The following is a 19,559-nucleotide window of genomic DNA, read 5'->3' on the forward strand; positions in this document are numbered from 1 at the left end:
TGTGCACGTGTGTGCGCACGTGTGCATGTGTGTCCGTGTGTGTGTCTTCCTCTGTGAGGGTGGGGCTCAGGGATGCTGGGGACACCAGGAACTTGGCTTTATTGGGGCAGAGAAGGACCTTGGAGCAGCTCCACTATTTGGCACCTTGACAGCTTGTTTTCAGTTGTTGGTTGTGCTTCTGTTTATCAGTAACCAGCCCCAGGCAATTGGTTCTCCGAGTGAGTCTCCAGGGATCTTGCCTGTCGTTTCCTGGCCTCTGGAGCCTCAGGATGGGCCAGTGGGTGTCAGGGGAGGTGAGCATGTCCCACAGCCACAGTGCTGGGTGGATGTGGTGGGGAACATCCCAGGAGCACGGGGTGGGGTGGGGGACATCTTGGGAGGTCAGCAGAAGGTGCAGGTGTGAGGATACCTCTGTGTCTTGATGCCGCTCTCGTGAAGGTTTAACGAACCCTTGCTGGGTTGTTATGAGAAAGTAGGTTTCTTTGTTTGGGGTGAAACGAGAATCCTTCCCCTAGGATCTGGGTGTGAGAAGCTGAAGCCTGAGGAAGGAGGGAGCATTGGTGGCCAGTGAGCTGGGGGCCAGGGAGGACCATTTGCATGTTTTCTCTCTGCCGTAGGTACTTCGTGTCATACGCACTAGAAAAATGCTGTAACCAGCGACACGTGTTGTCTGTCTTAGAGGTCAGGTTGCTTGTAAAGAACCTGCCTCTCAGTGGTTGCGGAACAGGCCCTGGTCTGGGCTCCCGTGGCTGCTGGGAGGGGCTGCTGCTCTGTGGCTACGGGCCCTCAGTGTCCACTGGGGTTTGTCAGCTTGAAGGGGACCTGGCCACCATGACCGTGGACCTGCCCAGGCCCCCTAGGACAGACCGCCACAGTCGGAGGTCAGTCACCCAGTGGGGAGGGTGAAGCACCGAGCCTGGGAACAGGTCCAGCTGAGATCTTATTCAACAATCGCTAACTCAGTGAAGCACCAGCCACGTCCCATGTGCTGCTCGGGGTCAGGGGTGGGAGAGCGGCCCGCAGACCTCAGTGTTTGGTGAGGACAGAGGCTCCTGGGCGGTCAGGGGCTCCTGGGGGAGGTGACACAGAGAAGCATGAATCGTGCTAAAGACCCATGTCCAGACCCTCTGTCCTTTGTCAATTTCTAGGGGCCCCTCCCGGCTTCCAGGGCTGCATTCCAGTGGGCAGGGGTGGGATGGGGGCTGAGGCAACAGTAATAAACAGATGAACACCAAAATGCCAGGTGACAGTTGCTGACAGGAGCCTGACTGGGGTGTGGCAGGGTGGCAGGTGGGGTGGATGCTGCGGGAGAACAGGCAGCCCCTCCCAGGGGGGCAGCAGGGGCCGGTGGGCCCCAGCAGGAGTGGGCTGGAGGAGGGTCAGATGGACGGAGGGACAGCTGGGTAGACACAATGCAGCCAGTGGGGAGCGGGGGGTGTATGGATGGCAGGCCCAGCAGCCAGGGGGCAGGGGGATTATATTTTTTCTCTGAACTTTTCTCGGTTCAGCGGGGCCCCCAGCAGATGCCCGGCATGGTCACAGCCTTCACTGGACAGGGAGGCCCCAGCTGACTCAGGCTGGTGGGGGACTCAAGTGAAGGTCGGGAGAGGGGTGGGCTGGGTGGCAGCATTGGGTGGAGAGCAGCTTGGCTTGCAGGGGGGTGAGTGTGTGCATGTGTGGGTGTGGGTGTGGTTCGCACATGTGTGGAATGTATTTGTGAGCATGCGTGTGGTACACATGAGTGTGTGGGGGTGCCTCAGCCCCCACCCCCAGCCAAGTGCCGCGGGAGATGTGGGGAGGGCACTGTGCTGATCCTGCCTTGTGCTCCAAGCTGGAATGTGTGGGAACATGCCTGGTGCCAGGAGGGTGGCCCAGGGTGGTTGTGTTTCACCAGGTTGGGTTTGGCCTGGCAGGAGGAGCCTATGCGGGAGTGAGGGGCTAGGGGCCTCTTCTCTCAACCCTGTCTTCAGACACCACCTGTGACCCTGCTGGGAGGGTCACAGGCTCTGGGGTCAGGGACTCAGGGGTACCTGCACCAGCCATCCTTCTGCAGATGAGGAGCTGGAGGCTGGGTGTGCGTGTCTGTGTGTGCATGTGTGTCTGCATGTGCACATGTGTCTGTGTGTGCGGTAGCCTGTCCGAGGCTGACAGTTCGTCTCCCTGGAGCTGCCCTTTTGGATTTGGGGTCTGTCTCAGACCCTGCACTCTTACCTGGCAATGTGGGTACAGGGGTGTCTAAGACATTGTTTTCTTGCATTTGACTTTTTGGAATAAAAAAATCTATGCAAGTGGTAGAAGTTGTAAAGTGTTGCCCAGAGACTGTAGCTGGGGGCTCCTGTCCTTAGGAGTGGGATTGCAGGGTGAAGGGTGGCCCTGGGGCTCCAGTGATGGGATGGGGTGGCAGTTTCTTGGGTGACCAGCCTCCAACTGTGCATGGATCCCAGGCCTGGTCGGCATGATTGGGACCAGGGTGCCATGCGCCCAGCTGGGCCCTGGTGGGTGAGGTCGTCTGCTCCGACCACAAGCCTCTGCTCTCCTCCCAACACTGTGGGGACATCAGGACCCATGATGCAACTGTCCCCGAGAGGACAAGCTGTCAATGGGCATTTATGCTGTGAAAGGACAAGTGAGGCCAAGAGAACATGGGTGTGTGTGCTCGGAAGGGTAGGGTTGAGAACCCGGTGCATGCTGGGCATGGCCTCCACAGCTCCCTGTTCCAGTGTAAACAGGATTGAAATGGTAGTACAGAAGCCAGAGCCACATTTATGAACCTGGAGAGTTGTAAACCGCTCAGGTTAATTTGTAACAGTTTCAAGGTCTACCCTTTAATCACCTTTGCCCCAGACTTCCACATCTGCTGGGAGCAGGTTCAGCCCCTGTGCAGGTGCTCTAAGAAATCAGCACAGGTCAGTGTTTCTCCTGTTAACAGTAAGACAGTCCATGGCAGGGGTGGTAGCTCCATGGAGCCACAGGGACGCAGAACTCTGACTCCTCAGTCCACAGCTTCTGTCCTCCCAATTGTGACCTGCTGGTCTCAAGAAGGCTGCTCCCCTCCTTGCCATTTCATCTTCATTCCAGGTAGGAAGGAAGAGTGCATATCTGGGCTGTTTCCTTTTAAAGGGCCCTCCCCAAGTTCCCCTCAGTGGCCTCCACCTCCCTCTTCCTGCCTAGACACGGGGTTCCCAATGGCCCCCTCTCCTTCCTGGCTGGGCCTGAGCCCGTGGACAGGATGTCTGTCCAGTTGGTACAGAAGCAGCTCCTTCTGCCACTTGGCAGAGTAGTCATTTTCCAGGAACTGTGTGTGTCCTTGACCCTTGGCCTGAATTTGGATTCTTTGTCCTCGCTCCGCACTGCTCTCTGCGTGGGTGGCTCTTCACCATGGACTTGTACTTCTTTCAGTGTGGGGGCTGGTCAAGTCCCAGCTTCCAGTCTCTGAAAATAAGAAAAAGAAGGCGGCAGCCACAGTCTCTGGCTCCTCACCGCATTTGGGGCCAGGCCAGCAGCCGTGGGCAACAGCGCACTCTCCCCTGGGCCCTGCAGCAGCCCTCCAGGCCACCCTCCTGGCTGCTTCTGCCTCCCTGGCTCGCAGAGAGTCTGAGTCATGGGTGAAAAGCCCCTATCTCCGGGCACAGGCAGGAGGCAGGATCCTTTTTCCCATCCTCCTAGGAGCTCCTGCCTCGCCAACGGGGCGGGGCTGAGGGCAGGATAAAAGCCATCTCGCGGGACTCCAGGGCCTTTGGGGCTTGTCCTGCAGGCTGGCACCCAGACCCCAGGTAAGGATGGCTGGGAGCTGCTCCCCACAGGGCCTCCCTCCTTCCCTCTGGAAGAGGCTCCAAGTCCTCCTGGGGAGAGGGGACAGGAGGTCAGGGCCAGGCATCTCAGGTCTCCGAGTCTGCACCCTCTGTGGGCTCACCTCTCTCTGAGCTCTGGCTGCAGGAGAGGGGGCTGGGTTAGTGGTCTATCCAGGGGCCCTCCCCGCCTCTGCTGGCCTCCAATTTTGAGAACTTGCTCCTCTTTGACGTGCGGAAATTTTTCGTGGTTTGTCTGTCCTCATCCTGAGCTTCAAAAGACGGGCAAGGACCAGGGACCCAGAGGTCTTGTGATCACGCATCCTGTGCCTGCCTCCAGCGCACCACACTTGACCCTGCTTGCATCAGGCTGTCACGACTGAGTGATTCCTGGTCTGTAGCGTCTCCCAGTCAGGGTAATCAGAAGCTTTCATCTGCCGCGAACATTACACGAGTAACCGAACGGCAGAGCTGACGGGCCAACGTGCGATGCCTCAGACCTTGAAAACTAAGCAGCCATGAGAGCTAAAAACACACAGACTTCAAAGACTTGGATGAAGGGATAATACAGAACATCTCATTATTGCCTTCTTAATATTGATTGCCTGTTAAAATGATGACATTTTGACTGTATTGGGTTAAATAAAATACATCACTAAAGTGAATTTTACCTTTCACTTTTTAAATGCAGTTTAAGATCCCCCCAGGCTCATAGTATCATCCTGGGCCAGCCCGCTGGGGTGCCGCCTCCCTGATTTGCCCGGGACGGACTCCAAGTCTGCAGGCAAGGGGGGGGGGTGTTGGAGTTGGGGGGCGGTGATTGGCTGTCACTTCTGCCTTTGCTTTCTCCACAGTTATTTCTTGGGGATTATGTTAGCTTAACATGCAAGGGCTGGAGGAAGCGGTTCTGAAGGGTGAGGTGTGTTCATGCCCGTGGCAGAATCAGGGGTGTGAAGCAGGCAGATGCCAGAGGGTGGGTCCCTGCCCAGGGGCTCTGGTGTGGAGAGGATAAACCTGGGCCAGTAAGTACTTAGGTGTGGTGGGTTTTGTGCTACAAAAGAAGCACAGAGACAGTTGAGAGAAGCATTCTGTGTGGTCTCGCTGGTGGCTGAGTTTCCCTGGAGCTGAAGTTGGTCGGGTGGGCCAGGTAGAGGTGAGTGTTGGGCGGGGCATCTTGTCATCCACTCACGTGAACTCCCCTGGCCTCAGCGCCCATGACTTCCTGATCTGATTGTTTCAAGGAGTGGTGAGCTCTTCCAGGTACCCAGCCTCTCTAGGTGCCAGCCGTGGGGAAGGCCAAGGCCTGGGCTGTGGAGCTGCCCTGGAGGCCTACACTCCCGGACACACAAACAGCATGAGTCCCGTGGAGGTCAGGGTCACTTGAGAAGTCTGACACCAAGCATGTGAAGTGTGCATTTGGAGTCAGATCTTTCTCCTTGACAGAGCTGGTTCTGTGAGCCAGCTTGCAAAGTCTAGAAAACATGCACTGTGTCTGGGTGCTCAGGGCAGGATGAGACTGTAGCTCCCATCGTGACGAGACAAGACACTGAAGCGAGAACAGTTGCTCATTAGGGGCTTACGAATGGCAGCCTGTTTTCCCGTCTGGTGCGGAACCAGGGGAGGTCAAAGTGACAGCGTGTCACTGATCTGTTGAATGTGACTTAGGTGTCCTACAAAGCCGGACTTCCTGATTCTAAGCCCCAGGCCTGCCCACCAGCCGTGGGCAACTGCAGCCCCCTACTGTAGGGCAGGTGCCACCCCGGGACACTCAGGCTGGGCGGGCCTGAGGACAGGCAGTCTGCACGTCAGGGTGGGAAGGAGAGGCTGACACCAGACCACTCGTGCTCAGAGGACAATGGGGTGGGAGTGGCCGGAGGGCCTGGCAGTTTCTCCTAGTGGTCAGAAAATGCAAGTTCAACCACACAGGTCCCCAGAGCCTGACCATTAGATCAGCAGACCCCAGGGTGGCCCCACAGTTAGGGGCGCCTAGGTGGGAACCGGAGGGCTCCTACTTGATAGCATGTGTGTGCCCATCAGAGAAGACATCTTTTGATCACAGATGGGCAGGAAGGTCCCCGAGAGAAGGCTCCTAGTAGTCTGGTGTCCTAGGAAGCAGGCAGGGACAAGCCTACTCATCGGTGTCCCTCTACCCATTGTGGCCCTAGGTGGCGGCGGGGACAGCCTGGAGGCTAACACATGGTGGGGTGCAGGAGGCGGGGTCACGCCCTTGGAACTGTGGAAGCCTGTCCTTTCCCAGGAGGAGCCGGGCCGGTCTGGCTGTGACTCTAATGGGTGGCAGGATATTCACACGCCCCCGGTGAAGGATGAGGCTCCACTGTTGCCACACTCGGTCGGCTGGTGAGAGTCAGGCCGGCAGGGGGGATGCAGGACCAGCTCGCCGTCACACCGTCACCCGCAGGGCTCTGGGACGAGGGCAGTAAACCGAGCCTGGGACAGTCTGCAGGGCTTAAACAGGAGCGGATTCAGGCCAGAGACAGGCAGGCGCCCCAGCAGTGGGATGCCTCAGGCTCTCCATCCTCCAGGGGTGGGAAGAGAGCTGAGAGTCACAGGAGTGCACGGACATCCTGGGCACATTGGCACCTGAGCGAACGCGGGCCGGGCTCTGTGGCCAGTGTGACCACAGCCCGTGGGATCACCCAGTCCCACCGAGGGCCCACATCTCGCAGAGACCAGGTTGTGAGCGCGCAGAAGTTTATTCGAAGGCAGTTTCTCTTGTCCCGTTAGACACCCCCTCGGAAGGCACGTGTCAATTGATTAAAGGACTGTCTGTCCACAACTGGTCTGAGAGGGAACTGCTGCGGCTTTTTTGAGGACTAAGATAGCAGTACCTTTTAAAATATAAACTCTGTTTATGCTTTGACCAGCCTTTTTTTCTGGGAACTCTATCTAACCGAAATATTCAACAAGGGCTCCAGGATCCTTGTAAGGAGGCTCAATGTAGCATCGCTTGTCAAGGAGAAATGTCGGAGGTGACCCAAGTGTCCTTCCTCAGTAGGAGAAGGGTGGCATGGTTACTGCATCCATGTGATGAAATACCCTGCAGCTGACTTCACCAGGCTGAACACAGTGACGCTGACGCCAGCAGTACTGGGCCCTGGGCTCCCCACCCCCACCCCACCCCCGCCACCTCCCTAGTCGAAGTGCTTTGCACGAGTCGCTCATTTTGCCCTCGAAACCTGGTGACGTAGGAACTGCCATCCCCGCTGTATAGATGAGGACACGGAGGCCCAGGGAGGCACATGCACTCCTCAGGGGCACGCAGTGTAGTGGTGACAAGACCAGGTTTGAGCCCAGGTGGTGCTGTCCACAGTCTCCACTGCTTTTGAAGAAGAGGAGAGGTTTGTACTGGCCCGAGAGTCTCCTGCCACCTGAGTGGCTCAGGCCACTCAGGCTGCTGTCACAGACTCCCCTAGCCTGGGGGTGGACACAAGCAGGCCTTCATTTCTCACAGTTCCAGAGGCTGGAAGTTCAAGATCAAGGTGCCAGCAGGTTCGGTGTCTGGTGAGAACCCACTTCCTGGTTCCCTCCCCTCTGGATTTCCAGCCCCTGGTGCTGCCCGGGGAGGTGGGAGGTCCAGGTCCAGCCTGGCGCCCTCCTCCTCTTCATCTGAGACGCTGCCCTGCCCCAGGGCAGGCATCCTGCCACGAGGAGCAGTGCGTCTGTGCAATGCTGTCACATGCTTGCTCTGTTCTCTCAGCACGCCCAGGGGTGAGCAAGCCTGCCCAGCTGCTGCCCTGTCTCTCCTTGTCATTTGAATGGATGCAAACTATTCGGTCACTTGGGCAGGTCCTTGGTGTAGACACCTGGCTTGTTCCTGTGCTCCGACATCTGTAAGTATCACAGGAAGAGCCTTGAGGCTCATGGTGTCATGGCTTTCACAGCCTCCCATGTCTGTTTTCTTGCATCAGGAGACCATGAAGACCAGAGTGAGGGTCGTGTGCAAGCCAGCCTGGGGATGGCTGCGGTGTATATGTGGCAGTCACTGAGCTGAAGGTTAGAAATGTTAACAGCAGGTTTTAGTTGAAATGGTTAGGAACAAAGCAAGCTGATTCATATGAGTTTTTAAAAATCACGATAATTGTTCAAAAAGATTTCATGATTGAAACTGTATTTTGTTTAAAAATTGCCTTCATCCTAGGAGTTTTCTTTCTGGATGAGTGTCCAGCAGGTGGTACTAATTCCTAGAAACCAGGAGATTTACTAAGAGCGGTGTGTTTCAACTCCATGCAGAATACCGGGCTACTTAAAGTTATCTCCTAATGAACTGAAGTTGTCCACATGCTGGTTTCCTTTCTTCCTGTGCTGTCATCTTGCTTCAAGGACCAGCACGTAGTTTTACAGGTGCTTCCAAGCATTGGACTCTCAAGTGCCTCTTGAAGCCTGACAAATAGTGCCCCCAAAAAATAAGTGTGTTCTCTTCGTCTGAATGCCCAAGGTGGCCAGGGGCTGCCAGAGAGCCTGGTCCCAAGTCTTTGGAAGGCTCTGCAGGTGGATCCCATGTTATCCCGAGCCACCTACGGCACTTGCCCCTCTGCCCGTGTCCGCCTGATCAGCCTGTACAGACACCGCCGGGTCACTGCCACTGTGTGGACGGCACTGATGGAGGTCCCGGGAGGTGAGCGGTAGAGGTCCTGGGCTCCTCCGAGGCCCTGGAGACTTGGCCATGGGTTTTCCTGGGCTCGCGCCTCAGGCTGTTTACTTGTGTTTGGTTTGCATAGTAACCCGTGTTCTCCAGGGTCCCCGCGTGGTTTGGAAGGGTGTTGTGTCAACTGGTCCCCAAGAGCACTGGCCTCTGTCCTGGGGCCTCCGCCACCGCCGGCTCATTTACCCGGGAGCTTTTCACGTGTGGGGGTTATTTTTGTTATTTACGATATTTATTCACGTATTTAAAGCTCTGGGAGGGCGGATTGGGTTGAAGAGTGAAACACAAAACCTCCAGGTGTGCGGGTGGGAGGTGGCCTGCCGCAGGCGCCATCGCATGTGTCCGAGGCCAGTTCCCAGCAGAACGTGGCCCTGGGCCCTCCGGGCGTGCAGACCAGAGCTGGTGAGAGCATCCTCTCTGGGGATGCTGGGGCTGCAGACGCCACCCCTCCCTGCTTCCTCCAGGACCCACGGAGAAGGCCCCAGAAACTCAGGCCCTTTCCAGTTTCGTGCTGCAGGAAGACACCAGGAGCTTCGTGTCTAAGCGGTCAGCAGGGAGGTCGCCCTGGGCGGGGAATGAGGTGCGTTGGGGCGCTCTGTGAGGAGGGGAGCCCAGAGAGGCCTTTGGGGCCGGGGAGTCATGGGTGAGCACTTCTGGCAACGCATCCACTGTTGAGGGTGCTCCCCCAGCTCTGGTGCTGAGCTCACTGGATAAACAGGCTGCTGTTTATAAACAGCCAGGCCTCCCCAGCGGGCGGGCGGCCTCTCCTCAACTTGTTAACCCAATAAATGCAGCCACTCGGTGAGTGAGAGGCCCTCCTGGGGCAGAGGTGTCCGGCCAGCCGAGAACTGGAGGCAGGGCAGAGAACCTGGAGCGCCTCTCCTCCAAGACCAACGCCTGTTGCTGCCCACTGCCCTGAGCCCAGGGCACCAGGGTTGACAGTGTCTTTGGGGAACTAGGGTAGGGTAGAGGGTGGTGGGCTGAGATTTCATAAGCGTCTGAGGCGTGGAGCTGTGTGGACCAGCTCCAGGACACCCGGCCCCTGGGGACTGCTGGATAGAACATGCTCAGCTCCTCCCTGGGCATCTGGAGTACAGCCAGCAGCTGCGGGGCAGTGTCTGGCTCAGAGGCCACGTTAGCCAAACTGATTTCCAATCCTGGCTCTGCCAGTAACATGGAGCCCTGGGACAGTGGAGTCAGCAGCAGCATGCTGGTCCTTCAGTAAGTAATGCCTGTACAAGGCCCAGCACTTAACATGACCCTCCCGCCCCCTGCCACTGTGTGTCTCCACGTGTCCACTTTCCACTTGACTGTTGGCTCCTAGTTTCCGGGGTGGGAGCTTGTGGGCTTGTGGATGCCGGGGAAGGGACCTAACTCTCACGAGGGCTCTGTCTCATCTTCTGCCTCACGGGCCATGTGGCCATCCTCAGGGGCCGCTGCCAGACCCCGGGTGTTCAGGGACACCACCCTCCACCCACCCTCCGAGCTTGGCTCCAGCCCTGTGACTGCAGCAGGAGGCTGGGGACAGGACAGGACTTGGGAGTGTCTCCAAGGCCTGGAATCGAAGGGGCACATTGGGATGCTGGCAGTGGTGATCTGGGGGGCCATGGCCTGATTTGTGCTTCAGATGTGTGGTTAGTTCTGGCTGCATGTGGAGAGGCCTGGGGAGCCTTTCTGGAGCAGGGCAGAACCAACTGAGGCTCAGAAGGTCCTCACAAATAGCTATTTAAATGAGAACAGGCTTTAGGGCAAAGGTCAAATCTAGGTGCTGCTGATCAAGGGTCAAGGCAGGGCTGCCTGTGCCCTTCCTGGAGGCCTGAGGGAGGCCTCAGCTCAGTGACGGGTCACAATCACAAGAGCAGATGCACCGGGGGCCCTGCCAGACGCTGGGGGCTTGCTCTGTGGCCATAGGTCAGTGCACCGCTCTGGGGGAGGGGCTGGGTCATTCTTCGTCAGGAGGGCAGAGACTGTGTCCTCTGCTGGGGCTCTGAGTGTCTCCCGAGGAGCCAGCCGCCCAGGTCAGCAGTTCCTCTGCCTTGGGGATTAAGGGCTGGAAAGCCTTAGCCAGTGGGGTGGTGCTGGGCAGAGCTTGCAGCCCCGCCTGTGCGCTCAGCAGACGAGCGATGACCGCTTTCTCCCCTGAAGCTCCTTGGGCCTGGAGCCTGAGGCTAGACTGACAGAGCGAGAAGGAGCCCTACAGTAGCCCGTCCAGAGGCCCAGGACAGCCGCCTCGGTTCACATGGGGCCGTCCACACCCTGAAGCCTCACGGTGGAGCTCGGACCGATCCGGCTTCTCCAGCTGTGTGTTTACCAAGCAGGACACAGGGCTGCGAGGGGGCCAGGCAGGCAGCCAGAGCGGCTGGGACAACGGCCGGTTCAGGAGACGGTCTTTTATGCTGAGTGCCACAAAGATGTGGAAAGCGATGACTGTCCTTCCATCCCAACATAGCATGAAGAGCCCTCTGGAAACCCCTTTTCCGTGCCTCATGCGCCTGTGTCTGTGCAGGCCCTGTGTTGCAGGGCCGCCTCTGTCCCTGGGTCACCCCGTCTCACCTTGGCCGCTCACAGCAGGTTCAAATGTCTCAGGCTGGGGAGGTGTCAGCGTCAGAAGACAGGCCCCCACATTTGCTTGTTCAGGGGTCAGGTTCATTCTGCATCCCCCCCAAGGATAAGTGGGGCATCTTCCCCCATGGTTCTTTACAGGGACCCGTGCCCACAGCAGTGCTGGAGCAGCCGTGCCCACCCAGTACCCGCGCTTGACACTGGGCAGCACGTGTGGTCTCTGGGCCCTGCCTGGCGTCCAGGACTCAGCCCCACACAGAGGACGTCAGCCCGAAGGCCAAGCCCGACTGGCTAGCTCACCGCACAACCTGCCCTAGGCTGAGTGGGGTTGGGGCTGTTGTGCCACTGGGGTTCCTGCGTGTGTCCTCCATCCACAGTCCAGGTGGGGGGCTGGGTGGGGCTCACTGACCTGTCTCCTGGCCGAGCCCCGTGACACCACCTGCTTACCGCGGCTCCAGGTTGCAAGCCGCTTACTGGATTAGTGGGCACCCACAAAGCCCCCGCGGTGGCTGAGGAGAGGCCCAAGTTTTCCATGCGGCTCCAGTTTGTCTCCGAGTTGGCTGCTGAGACCTGCAGGCTGTTGTGGGCGGTGGGACCCAGAAGCTGTGTGCCCTCTTTGCTGGGCAGATGGTCCCAGTGGCTGCAGCCCGACAGACCCCAGCAGAGCGGTCCTGGCCGTGATCCCTCCAGTTATCCTCGGGTCAGACGCTGACCCACCCCGGCCACCAGGCTCCTCTCACCAACTCAAGAAGGACCTGAAGATGCTGGCCAGCTACTCGGCCTGCCTATTCTGGGGCGTCTGCACCACCCTGCTGGCCGTGGCTCTGGCCTACTACTTCTACTGGTGAGCGTGGCTGGTGCCCAGGCCAGGCTGTCAGGGTTGGGGACGGGGGCCCACGCTTACTCGTGCTTTTGCTGCTGCTCTCCACGCTGTGTTCTCCACGCTGACCAGTGGTCCCTCATGGCAGACAAAGGGAAGCAAGTCGGCAAAGGTGGTCTCCCTGAGGTGGGAGCTCTGCACACGTGGTCTGTAAATTAAGTGGGACAACCGTGGTTTCCATCAAAGGGACGCCACTTGATGCAGCCGTAAATGTTGAGCTGGTTTATAGCAGGTCACCTGCACCCTGGGTGCAGCTGCAATGGGCATGCCTACCAGTTCTTGCGGTGAACACAGGGAGGTTATGGGTGCCCCCTTCCAGTCTGGCCCTTCTCAAGGCTGGGGGCCTGGGAGCTCCGAGCCCTGTTTCTGTCTGTAGAGACAGGACACGCTGATGTCCCGTCCCAGCAGGCGACGACCTCTTAGTGCACAGGGCTGATGGTAATGGCACCTCGGGGCGGGAGCGACCCACACAAGACAGCACTCGCCTGATGGTGGGAGCTGTCAGGGCAGCCGTGCACAAGGCTAGACCCCAGATCCAGAGCTATTTATGTGCTAGATCTGAGAATGGGGCAACACCCCATGGAGAGACGTTGCCCCTCTGAAGGTTCCATCCCGGTTGGTTTCCTCAGGACACCCTTAGACTGGTTTGGAATTGGTTTTCCTGATCTGGAAGGTCTCTTTCCTGTAGATCCGATTAGTGCTGCTTCTGTTTCTGAGGAGGAGAAGGGGTCGGGCCTGGGGCCAGGTAGGCGTGACCCCAGCCATCCAGGCCACCGCCCTCCCCTCCCAAACTGAGGGTGAATTCATGCGTGGAGGCATTCGCACTCAGAGCTTCTGCAGACAGGACTGGTGCTGTTTACAGGTGAGGATTACACGGAACCAAAAGATAAACACATTAGTGCTGGGAGGAATTAGCCCTAATTCCTCATTAGACTTGTGTCCCTTATTAAATGGGTTTCTGGCCTCTTTGAGGGTGAATAGCAGCAGTCGCTGGTCTGGAGTGGCCCCGTAGGAGCAGCAGCCACTTACTTTATCACAGACTCCAGAACACTTGAGAGTGAAGAACCACAGCACAGGTGTGCCGTACCACTGCCCAGGGAGCCTCTACGTGGGCCGTCCACATGCCCTGGGGTGAGGGTGGGTGTGTCTGTCACCCCGTGGCGGTCAGTGGTGAGTCCAGGTAGGGACGGGGCAGCCAGTGCGGGTCCCGAGGCCACAGGCCTGCTGGGCATGGGACTGGGCCGGGGGTAGGGATTGGTGGCCACCCCAGTCAGAGGCTGCAAAGGCAGGGGAGGAACTGGCTGCCTTCTAGTCTGGTTTGTCCTCCCACCTGCCCTCCTCTGACGCTTCTCCCGGCCACCAAAAGGTCACTTGATCCATAAACAGGCAGAGACACTGTTCCAGGAACATTCCTGAAGCAGCCGTGATCCGACCAGAGAGGCCGGCAGCCCCCAGCGAGTCCCTGAGGCTCAGAACTGGGAGGGATGTCAAGGTTTTCCTTCTCCAAGTCTACGGAACTGTCCTCCCTGGTCAGCATTGGACCTGAGCACTGCCTTTTCCTCAGCAGTTCTCCCCAGTGACCCTGTGTCCTGCTCCAGGCAGGCACTGGCTCAGGCCCCCTGCAGACGGGGGACTGGGGCCCACAGCTCACTGCTCAGACAGACACAGCTCAGCTCCGTGTCAGAGGGTGTTGGGGGGGTCCCGCTCGGTGAGAGGGCGCTGCATCTTCATGGGTAGGTGTGCTCTCCAAGGGCAGGGTGGCAGCCTTCATGCTCATGTTGGACCCCTCCTGGGGACAGCACAGGGAGTCCAGCGGGAGGCCCTTCCCCTGGCGGGACCCGGGTGGTGCAGTCTCAGCAGGCCCTGACGCATCCCAGAGCCCAGGACAGAGGCCTCGCTTCATCTCATCCTCTCCGTGGGCTGGGACTCTGCTCGTAGCGGGCTCCGACTCGAGCCGGGTGTGAACCTATCACTGACAAGGGCACTGGATGTGGCCAGCATGGTCTGGGGGAGAAGGGGCCCCCACCCCGTGAGGGGGCCCCTTTATGAGGGGAGTCTGGTCTGGCAGCGCAGTGTGGTCATGGGAAATGCCATATGGAACCTCTGACCGGGGAGTGAGGTGGGGGACAGTCACCACATCTGGGCTCCATGGCCAGGATGGAGCCTGCTTTTCTCAGGAAGCCTTACTTCAGACCCAGGTGACGGATTCCCAGGACCCCACTACAATGCATAAGAACATGCTGAGTGGGCCCAATGAATCCATTTAGACGGTGTCCCACCACCCAGGAGCGGGTCATGCAGGGGACGCCACGGGAACAGGGAGGCTCTGGTGGAGGCAGAGGCGGGAGCAACCTCGTCTTCAGAGGAAAATAGGAAGGCTGTGTTGCCCTTCTTTCGTATTGAAAATATTTCGTGAGTTCCTTGACCTTACTGCGAAAGCTGTTTGAGCCATCAGCTCGGGAATTTTCCTCATTTTTAAAGAAAAAAGTTCCTGCCACTGAGAAATACCCTGAGAGGAGAAAGACATTTTAGCATCTTGTGTATAGCATATGCAGACTCACAGTGGTTGCCCTGGCGGAAATCTTACTTTTTGTGCTCAGCCCCACAATCCCGCTGGTCCTGTCTGGACAGGTGTGGTTGGAAGCCTCCCAAACCTGGCTTGGTGGTAAGTTTCCCTCCTTGTCATCTTAGCTGAAGTGTGGTTATCACTCTGGGGTTTTGGGGTGTTTCAGGGAGGAAAAACTCTAGCACCAAAAACCTTGTTTGAACTTATAACAGAAATTGTTTTTCATGTTGGTGATTTATAACCGTGTCAAATAATCAGATTTCAACCATACTCTTTGAAATGAAATGTGTACATAATAATTAAAACCCCACTAATATAGAGTGAAAAGACCCTGCTACTGGGAAAGATTGAAAGCAAAAGGAGAAGGGGGCAGCAGAGGATGGAATGGTTGGATGGCATCACCAGCTCAATGGACATGAATCTGAGCAAACTCTGGGAGATGGTGGAGGTCAGAGGAGCCTGGTGTGCTGCAGTCCATGGGGTTGCAAAGAGACACAACTTTGCCACCGAACAAGAACAACAAATGTAGAGTGAGGAGGGAAAGTGAGTCTGAATTAGTGAAACTTGCAAGCAAGAGGCTCTAAAAGGTCCCATGAGCTCACAGTTTGGGACACTAACTAGACAGACCAGTTACTTCCTGTTCTTCCCTGCCCAGCCTCAGAGCGCGTATCAGTTACCTTCCAGAAGAAGTGGGGCACACAGACTTTCCCAAAGTAATGTGACAGTGAGACCCTGTTGTACAAGCCATTTCTTGGGATTAGCAGTTGAAGTATGCGGTTTTACAAATGCTCAAAATGATTCAAATATCTGCTGTTTGTAGGGAAAATAGCACCTTTGTTTGCTCACCTGGGAACCTGAATACACTTTAAAACTTGGCTTACAAAGGATCTTTCAGATCTCAGCTATTTATAAGCATGAGAGGGACCCTTCTCAACCCTCAGAGCCACCATATGCTACTGGGCTAAAGCTTGCTTTATTCTCATCTTCAGACCAGAAATTGACATTCAAAATGACCACATCATGTGCCGAGGCCACGGGCAGGGGAGACAGGAGGCAAGAGTCCAGTGTCAAGAGCCCCGGGCCCAGCACACTGGCCACCAGCACAGGCTCCTCCTTTTTGGTGGAAAAACCTCAGCAGGCATGTGGGGTCCTGGGTGCTGAGGGGGAACACTGAGACACTGGTGGGATTAAACTTTCTTCAGGTCCTTTTTGCCTGACAAAGTGCCAAGAGGATCTGTTTTTCATCTTTAAAGATGTTATCATTTCATTATTGTTCAGTCATTCAGTTGTATCTGACTCTTTTCAACCCCAATAGTCAATGTTAATTTGTGCACTGAGGTTTCTTTACTTTTTTATGATGATAAGAATAGCAACGTACACTGGTTTAAAAGAAATCAAGCAGCAGAAATGACTGAAAAGACAGGTGGTTCTCCAGCTGCCTCCCGGCAGCTCTGCTGCTCGGAGGAGGAGCCCCGAGACTGAGTCCTGGGGCACAGGGGCACAGTTTGCATGTGCCTCTGTTTCTTCAGTTAAATTTCATTCAGTTCTCCAGCAGATTTCCACTTAGTACCCACTGTGTCCCAGGCACTGGTTGAGATTTCTGGTTCTCAATGTGTAAGACAGATCACACCCCACTCTCGGCAGCGGGACCTGTCCAGTCCTCGCAGCGAGTGATGAGGGATTTAGTCAGCTTATACGCCTCCCATCTTCTGTCCATTGCTGTCACTAAGTTTTGTTAGTTATACTGTTATTTTTAGTTCTTTTACTGTTGCCTTAAAACTTTAATATTCTCAACTTAGCACTTTTTGTTGGATCAACTTAGAAATCTCTTGACCTCCATTATGTAAAAAATGTGGGTTTAGGATGTTCATATTCTGTTCATATTGCAATTAAATTCTCCATGTTTCTTTTATAAGTTGATTACAAATATTAAAGGTCCAGAAATAGAATTCACAGTAAAATTTAAAAAAGTTTTTTGTTCCTGTAAGTGCCACAAAGGAGAAACTAGAAATCTAAGCCATTAAATCTTTGCTGCTTGGAGAAGGAAGTTTTAGGTAACTTGTGAAGCAATTGTGGGAAATCGTGCCCGTGTTAATTTGACTTACATTTGGATCACAGTTACCTTGCACAGCATTTTTTATTACTTGAAAATCTTAATTGTATTTTTTTTTTGAGAAAAGAAACATTTCCTTCTTCAATACCCAAAACTTCCAGCTCCTTAATTATATTCTTTGTTGAACAAGTTCTATTTTCTTCTTGAAAGATGTCCTATGTTAATTTTGACCAATTTCTTTCCAGGCCATCTATAAAGGTGTTATCCTGGCAATTCTTTTCGCTGCATAACTGGTCTGTTTTTCCTTTTTCTTAAAAAAAGGAATCTTCATTAGGTTCCTTCTTGTTTTGCTGGACTACATCCTCAAGTAATCTTTTCACAAAGGATGAGTGGAAGTTAAGTTTTCTGAAACCTTGCCTATCATGAGGTTACCATAATCTTTGTCTTCATTCTTTGTACGAGTCAGCATACCACTAGAAAACAAATGTGTGAAGCCAGGATTAGTAAAGGGGGGTGTTTACAGAAGTGTAGGCAGAGATTAAGGAAAGCAATAAGGAGGTTACAAATAGCTTGAGTTAACAAGTTCTTGCAAATAGTCTGACTTTTTTCAGCCTTTTCTGTGTGAATGCAGGGGGTGAGGGGGAGTAAATGGTCCAAGGGACAATAAGAGGAGAATCATGGAATTAAATTTTGCTGTTCTTGGTCCCAGGGTTCAAATTCTGTGAAATTTGTAAAGTGACCACATTTTGGATTGTGCTTAAGCTTCAAATCCTAGAGAAAAAACCTGTTGTGTTCCATTGCTATTGACCTAAATAAAGGTTTCAACCTGAAAGCACTCAGGAAGAGAATGCTACCGGCAGTGAGGTGACCATTTCGGCACGTTTAATATGAAAATAAAGTGTCTGTAGTACGAACGTATTATTATTTCTCGGTTTAGTCAATAGACCCATCATTGGTCTATATGTTACAATTTAGAAAAATCCGTAGACTAGGAGTGAGAGAGTCATGCAGGAAAGAAGAGCAACTCAGAGAGGATAATCATTCCTGGTTCTTTTCCCAAAGGGAACAGGACAGAGTGTGGGGCCATTCATGAGAGGTGGGGAGCGTTCCAACCCCATCAGGACTTTCCATCGGCAGTGCCAAGTGTAGAGGGCTTGGAGTTTCTATGCTGACCAGAAGAGGCTAAAACTTCGTAAGCAATTTGACATTTTAAATGTTGCGAAATCATTGCCACGGTAATAGAGATCACTTAATAGATTAAATTAATCCTCAGTGAATCTTTGCCATTTCATGAATTTAATTTTCTTTTCTTCCACTCAGTTCATTTTTCTATTTTGATACTTGGTCTTTGTGTCAAGTAGAGCATCGTGTCCTGAACGTAGGTGGTCTGTGACGTCATCTCTTAGGATACAGAAGCAGTGACTGTCCATAGCAGGTGCTTCGTAAGCATCTATTGAAAAAGGAGAACAGTCCAGCGCTAGAAAGAGCTTGAGAGGTCATCACATGCCCTCTTGTTCAGGCATCAGTGTTAACTCTGTCACTGCTGGACAGATCTGTACTGCCCACCAGTCTCCCTGGTACCAGGTGTGGCTGGTACCTTCACCTACTGTATTTGTTGTCAGTTCCTGTGCCATTTCCATTGAGTGCTGGGTGCTGGGTGGGACGGGGCAGTCAGGCTGCTGCCTCTGGTTTGCCCTGACGTTTAGGGAAGGCACGTTGTAGAACAAGGTCTGCCCTGGAGGCAGCGCCTCCCTCAACCCCTGACCTGTCCTCCCTAAGCAGGATGATCTGAAAGGGATCACAGAAAGAGCTTGGTTGCTCCAAAAGAACAGAAAGCAAGACCTGTTCCTCAGACACAGCCCTGCTCCCAGCAAACTTCTGATGGCAACTCGTCCAAGGTCTCAGAGTCTCCTTCCCCCCAAGGATGCACCTGTCATGGGCACCAGTGCCGTGGACACTGCTGTTGATCTTGCAGGCTACAGAGAGGCATCCTTAGGGGTAAACTGGAGACCAAAGGGGTGTGGTGTAAACCTAGGTGGATTTGAGGAAAACGAGGAAGACACAGCCAGCAGAGGTGGGAACCCCCCCCCCCCATAAAATCTCATCAGACTCCACAAGCATTTCATATCTTACTGGAAAAGCTGACTTCAGGGTGAGAAGCTCATTGTAGGGGTGCAGCAAGGAGGGGAGGGCCACTGGTTCTCAGCACCTGCCCCCTCAACACGCACACACAGGAGAGGTCTCCCCAGCATCCAGTGCCCCCAGCCCTCCCCTGGACAGCCACTCGTCACTGGATCTTCCCAGTGGGGCTGCTGTCCTTGAAACCCCAACACCAGTGATGCAGTGATGGAGCTGCCCTGGGGGTGGGGAGTGTGCTACGGCCTTGAGGGCAGCATGTCCACCCCCACCCACACCTCTCTTACCATTTTCCAGTTGGGCTACTGGTAGGAAAGAGAGGAGCAGCGTATGGCTTGCCCTCTGGGGTCCTGACATCCCAGGGTGGCACCTTGGCTCTGCACCAGACCAGGAGGCACCTCAGGGCGCCAACCCCTACAGGAAGTAGGTAGGCAGTGTTCGTGGCAGTCTTTGTTTCACTTTTTACCTAACGTTTCACAGGTGTGATTATGTCCTTCGAAGCATGTGTGTATCAGATGCTCTGAGCTGGTGTTCAGGCAGGAAACTCAAGTAAGAGGCAGCTGCTGAGTGACAGGTGGCCCTCCTCCTCTGAATTGGGGTGAGTCTGGCCTTTTCCAAACCACCCTGGATCTGGGCTGCCCGGGAACCTGGGAGTGGGCTCTTCCACCGCCCTGGACAGAGGCCAGATGGACATTTGAAACCCATTGAGTTTACCCCTTGTTGGAGTCATGATGTGTCTTTAATAGGAAACGTGACAGGATTTTTTATCTTTGTAAATGACCTTGTTCATCCTTTGAGGTTTGTGTTCTGCTTACTAAAAAATCTCTTGTTAATGACCTGCAGACTCTAGAGTGTGTAGGAGAAGCTTTCCCAGGCTTGCTGCATGGGGTTCGTTGGGGGTCATGGAGGAA

General features: G+C 54.9%; 1 protein-coding gene across 4 annotated transcripts in view; it reads left to right on the forward strand.

Annotated features, from left to right (window-relative positions):
• AGPAT3 (1-acylglycerol-3-phosphate O-acyltransferase 3) overlaps positions 1 to 19,559 on the forward strand; it is an 86,659-nt gene that overhangs the window by 33,538 nt on the left and 33,562 nt on the right. The window contains exon 1 of one of the 4 annotated variants that reach the window (XM_043474529.1): positions 3,751 to 3,773. The exons of 2 other annotated variants lie outside the window; for them this stretch is intronic. The gene's annotated coding sequence lies outside the window, so the exon portion shown is untranslated. Of the gene's footprint in view, positions 1 to 3,750; positions 3,774 to 8,790; positions 9,032 to 19,559 lie in introns of those variants that run through there. One more of the 4 variants, XM_043474528.1, reaches the window with a different exon arrangement.

The sequence above is a fragment of the Cervus canadensis genome, chromosome 7, assembly GCF_019320065.1.
Source record: "Cervus canadensis isolate Bull #8, Minnesota chromosome 7, ASM1932006v1, whole genome shotgun sequence".
Lineage (NCBI taxonomy): Eukaryota > Metazoa > Chordata > Mammalia > Artiodactyla > Cervidae > Cervus > Cervus canadensis.